An 11164-nucleotide genomic window follows, 5' to 3' on the forward strand; every position below is an offset into this window, starting at 1 on the left:
TTGGGTCATGACATCTCTATTTCACTAGTATCTCTATTAAAGTTGCTTTAGTTTGCCTCCTGCAGTATTGTTAGTAGACCTTGACATTATCACAATGAGTATCATCCCCCAGTCTCCTTCCATGGGCTTCACTCCTGAGGTGAGCAACTTTTCCCTTCATGTTTCAGCTGTGTTTATATAAGTCATTGTCTTGTTGTCAACCTTGGGTTTTGGTCAGGCTTTGAAGATGTGTGTGAAATACAAACCAGGAGAAAGCATCAGTGAAGGAACAGCTACAATAAGAGCAAGGATGTCTATTGAGGCATGAAGGGAGAGTCTTTGCCAAAAATAATTCTTTTCACCAGGTGTAAGGGCCCAAAAAAGTAACTTCTTCCTACTGTGTTACTCAGACAGCTGCTATTTGGAAGTTGATTCTCCAGATCTAGAAATTCCTTGGAAGAAGCAGAAAGCAGGCTGAGGAGCAGCACTGAGGAGTCAGGAGCTGTGGCCAAATCAACATACAGAAAAAAATAAACTTCTGAGATTAATCTGGAATGAGGAGCGTATCCTCACTGTACTAATCCTGGTCTTGATGATGAATCTCCTCAGCAGAAAGCTGAGAAGCATATTAAGAACACTTATCCCTTTGTCCTCCTTTTTTTCCCCACCTGGCCATAAGGTATTTCTAAGATGGCCTGCTCCCTTCCAAGCTTATCCCTCTCTGAAAGAAGATTGAAGAAATCCTGACTGGTTTTTGGGAACAGCCTTTGGCATCATCAGTTAGAAGACAGTACAACTCAGCCAATTTTACAGTCAGAAGGTGTTGAAAAATGGGTAGAATGAAAGAACTGGCAGCTTTCATGAAATTCTTCTGAAAACACAAATCAGTCCCTTCTGTTCACTGTGAGCAGTTAAATCCATTGCACTATACAAAGAAAGATGAAGCCATGCTCTGGTGGGCAAAGAAAAATCTGTTGTGTAGACACTTTGCCTCCACCTCCTTTTATTCAGAAGCAGATGCGTTCCAGAGTGGTCTCTCCTCCCCTGAGCTAGCACTGTATTCACCTATGCTCTTGAAGCATCCCAAAACAATCTCGTTCCTGCTCCCACAGTTTGAGCAAGGGTGTAAGTCCCAGACCACCACTGTAAGAGCAAACTGAAGGCAGTGAGCTGAAGCCTATTTGAAGGGGACCTGCCCCTGCTGCTCACATGTATGTCAGGCAGCAAAGGGTGCAGGTGAACTTTTCCCCTGCTGGGACAACTTTCCTGACAACCATCAGAGTAGGAACATCAGCGAATCTGGATCTCAAACCATACGTAATGGTTGTACAGACAAAACAGCCCAACAGGCAGATCTATAGAGAACCCCCATGCAATTCTTCTACCCAGGAAGTCACATAATTTGGTACAAAACTGCAGCCCTGAGATAGGGTTCTTTCACTCATAGAACCATAGAATCATTCAGGTTGGAAAGCATCTTCAAGATCAAGTCCAACTATTAACCCAGCACTGCCAAGTCTGATACTAAAACATGTCCCTGAATGCGGTATCCACATGCCTTTTAAATACCTCTACTGATAATGAGTCCATCACTTCCCTGTACAGCCTGCTCCAATGCCTGATCACTGTTTCTGTGAAAAAATTTTTCCTAATATCCAATCTAAACATTCCCTGGCACAACTTGAGGCCATTTCCGCTTCTATCGCTTGCTGCTTGGGAGAAGAGACCTATGCTAAGTCAAAGCTAGTTAGGCTCAAAACAGTTCAACTCTTTTCAAACTTTTTTTTTTTTTTTTTTTTTTTAATATAAGGTGGTAGATCAAAGCAGACTTAAGAACTTAGCCAAAAAAAATCATTTTTGGGTGCAAAAACCCCAGACAAATACATATGACCAAAGACTGGATGGAAGGCTGTAAGTCTTAAATGGGTTTCCACAACAAAATGGAAGCATGAAAATATTGCAACCCTCTAGAAAAAGTTATAGTTTTTGACTTTTCATAATTCAGGATCAGAATTTAGTCTGGTGAAGACAGAACTGTCTTGCAAAAGGTCTTCTTTCTTCAAACCATTTTTGTGAGTTACATAATGTCAAACAGAAGGAGAAAAAAAGGCCCACTTTTTAATGGATTAATGCTTAATTTATGCTGTTACCTTAACACATATCATCCAGGTGAAACACTGTCAGCTGCAATGATGTGTCCATATAAAATAACAGTCTGAACCTTTCGTGAGTGAGTCAGTTGCTCTGCTTGGCTACAATGTGGGGGGGAAAATGCAGATCATTAAATCATTATTTTCAAAAGGCTCTTAATTACATTTAGTGCTGCAGAGAGGACAGTTTTTTTTTTAAATGGATAGTAAGGCTGCATGGTAAGACAAAGAAAAAAAGGTGACTCTCAGCTCTCTGTTCTGAGGCAGGAACTTCTGAATGTCCCACATTTACTGTGAAGATCATATATAATTTAATAATTCATTCATTTTGCTCATCTCTATAATTTTTATGGCATGAGAGGTAGTGGCATGTTTCCAGCATCTTCCTAAACAAATCCTCAAAATATAGGTCTGCAAATGAATATGCCAAGTAGAGATTTTAGAGGCACAAACACAGCAGATGTTAAATTCTCAATAGTTTTTTCTTTTATATTTCACAATTAGTTCCTTTAGCAGTGTTAGAATTTACAAGTAGATAATTTTATTTTTATGGAAGTTTGCTAAGCAGATTTAATTGCAATAATTGCAAAAGAGATGAAACTGGAACAGGTTACCCAAAGAGGTTGTAGATGCCTCATCCCTGGAAGCATTCAAGGCCGTGTTGGATGGGGCCCTAAGCAACGGGATCTAGTCAAAAATGTCCTTATGCATTGCAGGGACTGTTGGGGTAGATGTCCCTTAAAGTTCCCTTCCAACTCAAACTAGTCTATTATTTTATGATTCTATGAAATTTCTGAGGGTATAATTCTTGTCCCTGCTGTGGTGTGTTAAACATCAGTGGAAATACTTTTCTGATAGTCTGTACTGTAAAAACAGAATACAACCTTGCAAGCAGAAGGAAAGATATGCAAGCTGGTTTACACATTGTGCATATTAATATCATAGTTATCTTCAGGCAAGAATTTAGGTCTAGCACTATTGGAAGAGAGTGTTAAAAGTGGGAAGACATATATTGAGAACCACAGGAAAAATACCTGTAAAAGTTTTCAATCTTTCAAGCATGTAAACTTATTAAAGTAGGCAAATTCTTATTACCAAATTAGCTTATATCATGACAGCAGCATATGTCCTGACTTGTGATTTTTATTTATGTAATTTTAAAGATTTTTAATCAAAACATGCTTACCAATGTACTTATATTTATAGGCTGCAAAAAAATATATGTTTTTTCCAAAAATTCTTCCTGAGATACGGAACTATGTTCCACATAAAGCACTATGTCAGGTAGCCTGAAATATCTGTGTTGAAATGCAGCTTATATAAACCAAGATGAAAGCACATTAAGTGTTTTATATTTTGCGCATGACAGCACAGTTTTCAACTGCATTTTCCAGACAAAAAGGAGTCACAAGAGCCACATGCGCCAGTCTGCCGTTTCTGCTCACACAGTGGGTGGCGATCTCTCTGCTACATTACAGCATGGTGTCCAAATGAATATGAGCCTAATAGGAGCTGGTAATTAAACATGATTAATCAGGCACATGACTCTCCACTCTGGCCTCTGTGAAACTATAAACATACTGATGTTCTGTGTTATAGCTGGGCGCTTGTGAAAATTCTGCTGTTTGAGTTTTGTTGGCGTGGCAGTTCCAACAGCCAAAAACTGGCATTTGGCTTGTGCCTGTCGTTCTTTTCTCTGTGCTGCCCAGATATTGAAGCACCCCAAGGTGGATCCCCAAAAGAAGAAATCCCACAGATTTACAACAATTCACACTGTGGTCACACAGATGCTTGCAGTTCTTTAAGTACAATGTACACAGCACATCATATCTTTGACAAGGAAAAGATTCTTTCACTTGACATGTTACAGGATATAGATATATATGATGCAGATATCACCAGAATAATGGAAGGCAAAGTCAGGACTTAGATAGCCCAAGGAGCTAGAATGGAGAATGGGACGGGTCAAACCTCAGAGAGGTTTCAGCAGAATGAAGTAGTGAGTCACCAACAAGAGAAAAATGTTGTCACAGTGACTCCTAAAATGATTAGCGCTGCCACAGAAAAAAAGCTTCACTAGAATTAAGCCTCACAAAGAATGTTCTCTGCCGCTATACCGTATTGCTTTTATTATAGCAAATCACTTGTTACAATAGTTATTTTTCTGCATGGAACACCATTAGGCTACACTGCAAATATATATTTGTCTATATATACATGAAAATATAAAGAAATAAATTTTCTTTCCTTGAGAGGATTATTCTCTTGAAATCTGATGACTGAAGTCCTGTAAAACAGATACTCAAACCAGACTGCACACTGAACAGCAACTCTGAAAATTCCCATCGTGGTCAACCCTGTGCAACAACATGGAAGCCAGGGCTGCATCATGTTTCTGGGTGGGGGATTTTATTAAATATTTCAATAGTATTTCTCCTATATCTTTACCATTTTTAAGCTTACAGTCCTCAGCCCAACATGCATGTATCTGGAAAGGTTACACCTCAGTTTGTTGAGAACGAGATCTGAGTGTGCTTCAGGACCTAAAGAATGTACATTGGGATAATTTTGCCCTGAAGCTGACTTGGGGACTACTCTTGCACCCCAGTATTGATACAGCTAATGAAATGAGCCTTACTGAGCCACTGGCCTCTTATTCATCAAAACCTGAAAGGGCAAGTTTTGACAAATCTGCAAACAATATAATAATAAACAAAAGCAAGGAATGAGGAAAAAGAAATCCTGATCTGCAGGCCAAAGGATTATGGAAGTAAATTTGGCAAGGGAAATATGAGCAACATTAAGCTCTGTCACATATATTGCCTTATATTAATATTATATTAAGATTTTTTTTGCATTATATATTTTATATATATATCAAGCCAGACACAATTTTGTCTTCCTTGTTTTAATTATTTACTCTTAGAGAAGTGGAGGGATTTTGGTGTGTGGAGAGAAAGAAAGGTGCCAATTTTTACATAGCATAAAAAATTTTTTCAGAAACTTCGCATCTTGTATTATAGTCATATACATAAGGCTGTTGCAGACTTGGAGACAGTTTAAACTTTTTATATGTATAAGTATCTGTATCTATATGGATACAAATTTGTATATATATAAAGTTGTAAATGATATGTAAAGAAATATATCTCAATATTTAATTTTACATTTAAATATCATAATTTCCTTGCATACAGATCTATAGAGAGATAGATGATAGTTGAGAGAAAGAGAGAGATACAGAGATACATACTTCTCTTGTTTAAAATTCCATACTCATAGTCTTTAAAATACCTTGTAAAATTAAGGCAGGTTGCTTTTAAGATAGTTATAGGACCAGTGTACAGACAAAAGCAACACTTCCTTCCTAAAGCTTTTAAAAATTCGTCGTCAAAACATCTTGCATCAATCACACTTAGAAGAAAATCTTAACACATATCAAAACATAAAGTAACTAAAAGATTTTATGTTTATATTTTATATTTAAGGGTCTTGCTTTCTAGGTGCAGTGTGCTTTCAAGCCAAAAGAATATTTCCACTAGCATAAGCCAGAAGGCATTCTTTGATCCTTAGTCCAGGGTACTCTGCACTATCTATGGAACAGCATCTATATCTCACTGAAGGGATTACTAACATTAATATAATCCAGATGCTTCTATTTGCTTTCCTTGCAGTGTCATGAATTTTAACTGAATACCTTCAGCATATGTAGAACCAATTTATTTTGTCATTTTCCTTGAATACTATGCATTCTTATTTTTCAAAAGGGGAAAAAATCCTCAACAGGAAAAAACTGATGGTTTGTTTGACTACAGATATGAGTTTTCTACTTTTAGCTAGACATGGAGAGCAACACCTAATCATAGGGTTATTTTCATCTCTGTTTTCCCTTTATGCACATCTGCAAGACAGATTCAAGTCTTCTCAAAATTCCCGAGAGCACTATGAAAATTTGAACTAGAGAAGTAAAATAGGAAACACTCTTACTATTTCCTTTTTTTTTCCCCCTTAAATTCCAAGTTGTCCAGAAGTTATTCTTTATGATAAAACAGGATGTACGAAAGCACTATTTTGGGGTGGTGGGAAAGGGTTGTTAAGCAATGCCAGAAATATCTTTAAGGAGAAGCTTTTGGTAGATAATCAGACTGTTTATTTGTTTCATTTGTTGCGTTAGTACTGGGCAGCTTCTGGACAGTCTGATTTGAGTGAGTTTGCAAGTTAAAAAACAAACGTGTCAGCGTTTGATGTCCTTCTGTGTCTTCAGATTTTATAGGACTCCCAGTGGAGTCTGATCTTGAAGACATAATTTAATTAATTGGACATGCTTCTATCCTGCTTTGAAAGAAGGACGTAGGCCTGCTCATCAATTAGTTATGCATTATCTAAGAATAAAATTGTCTGTTGTGTCACATCAAGCTCAAGAAATTCCAGTCTGTTATTAACCACAGTTGCTTTGTAAAAGGGACCAATGTGAAAATAAAGATATGATGATGCAAAGAAGCCAGTGATGCAAACAGGAAGCTGCAAAGGTCCATAGCTTTTTGTAGTTTCATGCCTCCAGTGAATTTACCTCTCAGGGAAGGGCCTTCTTACCAGCAGGAAATTCTGTGAACTCTAGCATTGTCAAATTTTTTATTCCTATTCTCACCCTGTGTGTGCAAGTGCCCTTCTTACCTTTGCTCTCATAACATAACCTAAAGGACGTTTCTTTCATAATTGCCTATTCTGATAAAAGCTGGAGGAACACATCTCCTCAGTTTAGTGGAAACTTTCTAGGTTTTTCAAAAGGATAACACAATTATTGAGGCAGAGTGATCACGTACTAAAGGGTTAGTTAGAATTGTAGACTCACTAAATTTAGAACAAACTTCCAAGGTCACCAAGGTGATTCCACCTTTTCCCTGGGCAGTGTATTCCAATGCCTGACCCTCTCGTTGGTGAAGGAATTTTTCTTAATATATGATCTAAACCTCCTCTGGTGTAACTTGAGGCCATCCCTTCAACTTGAGGTTAACAACTCTGTGACAAATGTCAAAAGCAGCAGCCCCTGGGACAAGGAAATGCACTTTTCATGCATGCAGGACAGCACCCCATCAAAGGAGAGGCCCTAAATACAAACCAAGTGCGGTAAAAATCTGTGAGTGATGAAAGCATGAGCAGAGCTTCTGTAAGGAAGGAACAATCACTGTGCACAGTCTGTTGTCATCCAGCCCGTTGGGCAAAACACATTTCAATACTGTTGCAGCAGAGAATGCAGGTCCTGTCAGCTGGAAGGACTACTGTCTTATGAAAAATAATAACTTAAAAAAGGAGTTATTATGAGCAGCATAATGAAGTGGTAATATGGTTAAATGCAATCCTGGGATTTATAAATTCAAACACATTAAAGTGCTTTATAGAATGAGGGACAAAGAACAGCAGGAAACAATTGCTATAAATTAGAACAGAACTAGATAAAGTCAAAGCAGAAATTAGTAGTATATTTTTATAGTGAGGTTGATTAACAACTGGAATAAAGTAGTTGAGTCTTATGTTGACAAAATTTCTATAGCTGCAGGGAGATCTTTTTCTGGGATTAAGTTGTAATTCAATCAAGATTAATTATTAGATGGAATTGGTAATAAACGTCTTTGGCAATGGCTGCATTTCTGTGTGAGCTGTAAAGATGATTCTACTCTTGCTGCAGCTCATTTCAAGGTGTTTTCGTGATTTTTTGAGTAGGAATGCAATTTGTCTGCTTCTCTCCACAAAGTAAATCACTGAGATGAAGAATGCAGTGGCAGAGCTCTGGTCTTATTAAATAAACATGGAACTCAGAGGGTGTTTCCAAGAAAATGCCATAGAAAAATGGGATCTTTAATGAACTCAGTAATGTGCAGGGCTGTCATAAAGGAAAGAAATGCTGCTGAAAAAGGCAAAATGGCAGCAGACTACAGTGTGTGAAGTAAACCAAAGATTGGGTATGAGCCAGAGAGCTCCTGTTTCTCAAATATTATGAGGGTGTCCTCAGGATTAAGAGGGATGACAGGGCACCAACTTCGCACACTAAGAGGTACCATTTATTGAATTCCAGAGAATGGAAAGAAAATTACGCCATGATTTTGAGGAAGACTCTGCTAAAATACATCTAAGTACACTCAGAAAACCAAAACTGAGCAGACCTTAAACTAAAGAGCCTATATTCCTACAGGTCTAAATTCTCTTCGTCATGGCAAAGAGTCCACACTTAGGTATATGCGACTCAAAATGTCATTCTTTAATATCTCACTTGCAAATATTTTCATTTCTAGGAAACCCATAATTTTCCCTGCCTTAACTGGAAACTTCTGGGGTTTTAAAATTTTTCTTTTTCTTTTTTCTTCCCTTGGGAAAACATTGAAGTCTTAGAGTTGAATACCAATATACTTCAGACATTCCCTTATGGACTTTTTTCTTGACTTGTCCCATTATGCTTGATAAAGATATCACACAAATCAATAAATACACCTGAGAAATAAGTTTAATTAATGTAATAAAAGGGTAACCACAGAAAAGAAAGTAAAGCTGAAAAGAAAAGGGAGATCTAATAATGATGAAGGACTTCAGTACCTTGTATGATGGGCCTATAGTTTATGTACAAACTTAATGAACTTCATGCACTAACTTAATGAACATCTGAAAGCAGAGCTTTACTTAAGCCCCAGAATCTCTGAAATATGCACACATCAATATGTAGCTTTTGCAATCCAAGAGATTCTTCAGCTTGAGGTTTTTAGCAACATCTGACTAATCCAAACTTTTCTCTTCTCCTCTTGGGATTTCAAAAGAGTCATTAGGAGAAAATTGCAGTAGCTCTACATTGTAAGGGAATCATCTCATCAGTCCAGACTCTTCAAAACATCTTCTACTAAGCTCATTTGTTTGGGTAATAAACTGCAGAAAGAGGATATCTGACCACGTCAATAGAAATTAGTTTAAATTGAACTATCTCTTCAATCCCTTGGCTGTCCTTAGGAGAATTGCAAGAAATGATGGTACAACAATTATATTCTGTTACTTTTCTAGATGTCTCCATTTCTCTGAAATACTGTTTTGCTCAGTTTCATAACCTGTGGTTCACTAAATAAACCAGGAAGAACCAGTGTGGCTAGCCACTCTTATTTTTATTTTATTATTGAAAGAATTATTCCCATGTCACACTCTATATCAGCTACTGTACTTCTTGTGGCAAATTGTTTCTTTTATGCAGTAATGATAATAATTTTATTCAACTGGAAAAGATTTGACCGTAACTGCAAAAATATTATTTGGCACAGTACATATAAAGAAGCTTGAAAGCAGGTGATTTGCAGTAATATGCATGCTTTTTTTTGCTCCTACTTAGGGAGGCTGATGGAAGAGTACTGAGTATCTTTGAACTAAAGCCAGTATCAGGACTGCCGCTGTGACCCGGTCCATGTCATCACTTCAGTCATTTCCCATAGATCTTTAAGTGATACAAGCAGTGGAAACACACCTCCCATTACAGATCAGAGAATGGACACATTACTCACAAGTCAAAATCAGCGTTAGCAGATGAAATGACACCGGTGTAAAAACATCACACGGGAAAAACTATTTTGAACATTCTTAATGTGGCATAGTCTGACTTAGGCAAAGAAGCTTTGAAGTAATCAAGAAAGATGGGGGAAGAAAGGTAGTAAAGGGTCCTCTGATGTCTTCGTTTTCCTTTCCCCTGAATCAATGACAATTTTATGAGCTGATTTTGAGAGACTGTATGCCAAGAATATTCATCCTCATACAATAACATTTCAGAGTACACAATAAGGGAGAAGTGCTGCAGTGCACCCTCCTTTGGATCCCTTTTCTTTCTTCTAATAAATGAACCATGGCATAGTACTGGAAGTTGTGTGTGAGATTTTATTTCATGGGCTTGGGGGTTTTTTCCTCCCCTTCTTTTTCTTTTTCTTTTTCTTTTTCTTTTTCTTTTTCTTTTTCTTTTTCTTTTTCTTTTTCTTTTTCTTTTTCTTTTTCTTTTTCTTTTAGAAACTCTCTGTGCTTGCTTAGCAGAATTTTTGAAAGCAAGTTTTTTGCTTAAATAGCCAGTAATTAAATGGTCTCAGAGAAGCCTCAAAAATTCGTTTTGACAAACGAAAACTTCTGGGGGTAGAGGCCAGATGCTATCAAACTTTTCCATATTATGAGCCTAAAATCATTGTTTCCATGAAGACTTTAAACAGTGAAGAGATATCCAGCTTCTCGGATATCAGACATGAGCTCTTTCACAGATATGATGAAGTTAAGTCTGCTTTATTTTCTATGCTCAGGAAATAGAATCACTTCCCCAAAAATTCCTTCATTTCTGAATGGCTGAATTTGTTCAAACATGTAGCAATTAACCTACATGTTTATAAACCTAGGAACGTAAGAAAGAGCATAACAAAAATTATTTCTGCACTTACCTCTACCTATTAACCTTTTGAATATTGTTAGGAAAACAAACAGGCTGTTCCCAATAGTACATGGAACTTGCTGCTACTGTTAATACCTCCTGCTTGTATGCTTTGGTAAAAGATCAGTACAACCTACAATCTCCTACAATCAGTATGGAAGTGTAGGGGAATATTTATGTAATAAACTGCCAATGGCTTCCACATTTCACTGCAGCCACAGTGAAGTGTCATTTTCTATGGAGTTGAAATTAGTTGCCAGTAAAGTTAGTTTTTTACTATGCAATTTAAATTCTGGAAAATTATTTTGATTCTGAGATTGGTAACTTGAATAGTTATTTTCTACAAAATTCTTTACAATCAGAAGAAGTTGTGGTTATATAAAGTGTCTGACCATACAAAGATTGAACCATGCAGGAAGTTTTATGAACATCTCTATTTGAAGAATACAATGTGAAGACCTTGCCTTAAAAATCCCATTACTTTAATAGGTTAAGCAAAGGGGAGGGGAGGGGAGGGGAGGGGAGGGGAGGGGAGGGGAGGAAAGGAAAGGAAAGGGAAAGGGAAAGATAAAGAAAAGAAAAGAAAAGAAAAGAAAAGAAAAGA

General features: G+C 37.2%; 1 long non-coding RNA gene across 1 annotated transcript in view; it reads left to right on the forward strand.

The window, feature by feature from the left end:
• The window catches only part of LOC119706972, a 65247-nt gene extending 55262 nt beyond the window's left edge, over positions 1 to 9985 (forward strand). Inside the window, exon 6 of the long non-coding RNA XR_005258640.1 lies at positions 9493 to 9985. This is a non-coding gene — a long non-coding RNA (uncharacterized LOC119706972). The remainder of the gene's footprint in view (positions 1 to 9492) is intronic.
• The last annotated feature ends 1179 nt before the right edge of the window (positions 9986 to 11164 follow it).

This window comes from Motacilla alba, chromosome 1 (genome assembly GCF_015832195.1).
Source record: "Motacilla alba alba isolate MOTALB_02 chromosome 1, Motacilla_alba_V1.0_pri, whole genome shotgun sequence".
Taxonomy (NCBI): domain Eukaryota; kingdom Metazoa; phylum Chordata; class Aves; order Passeriformes; family Motacillidae; genus Motacilla; species Motacilla alba.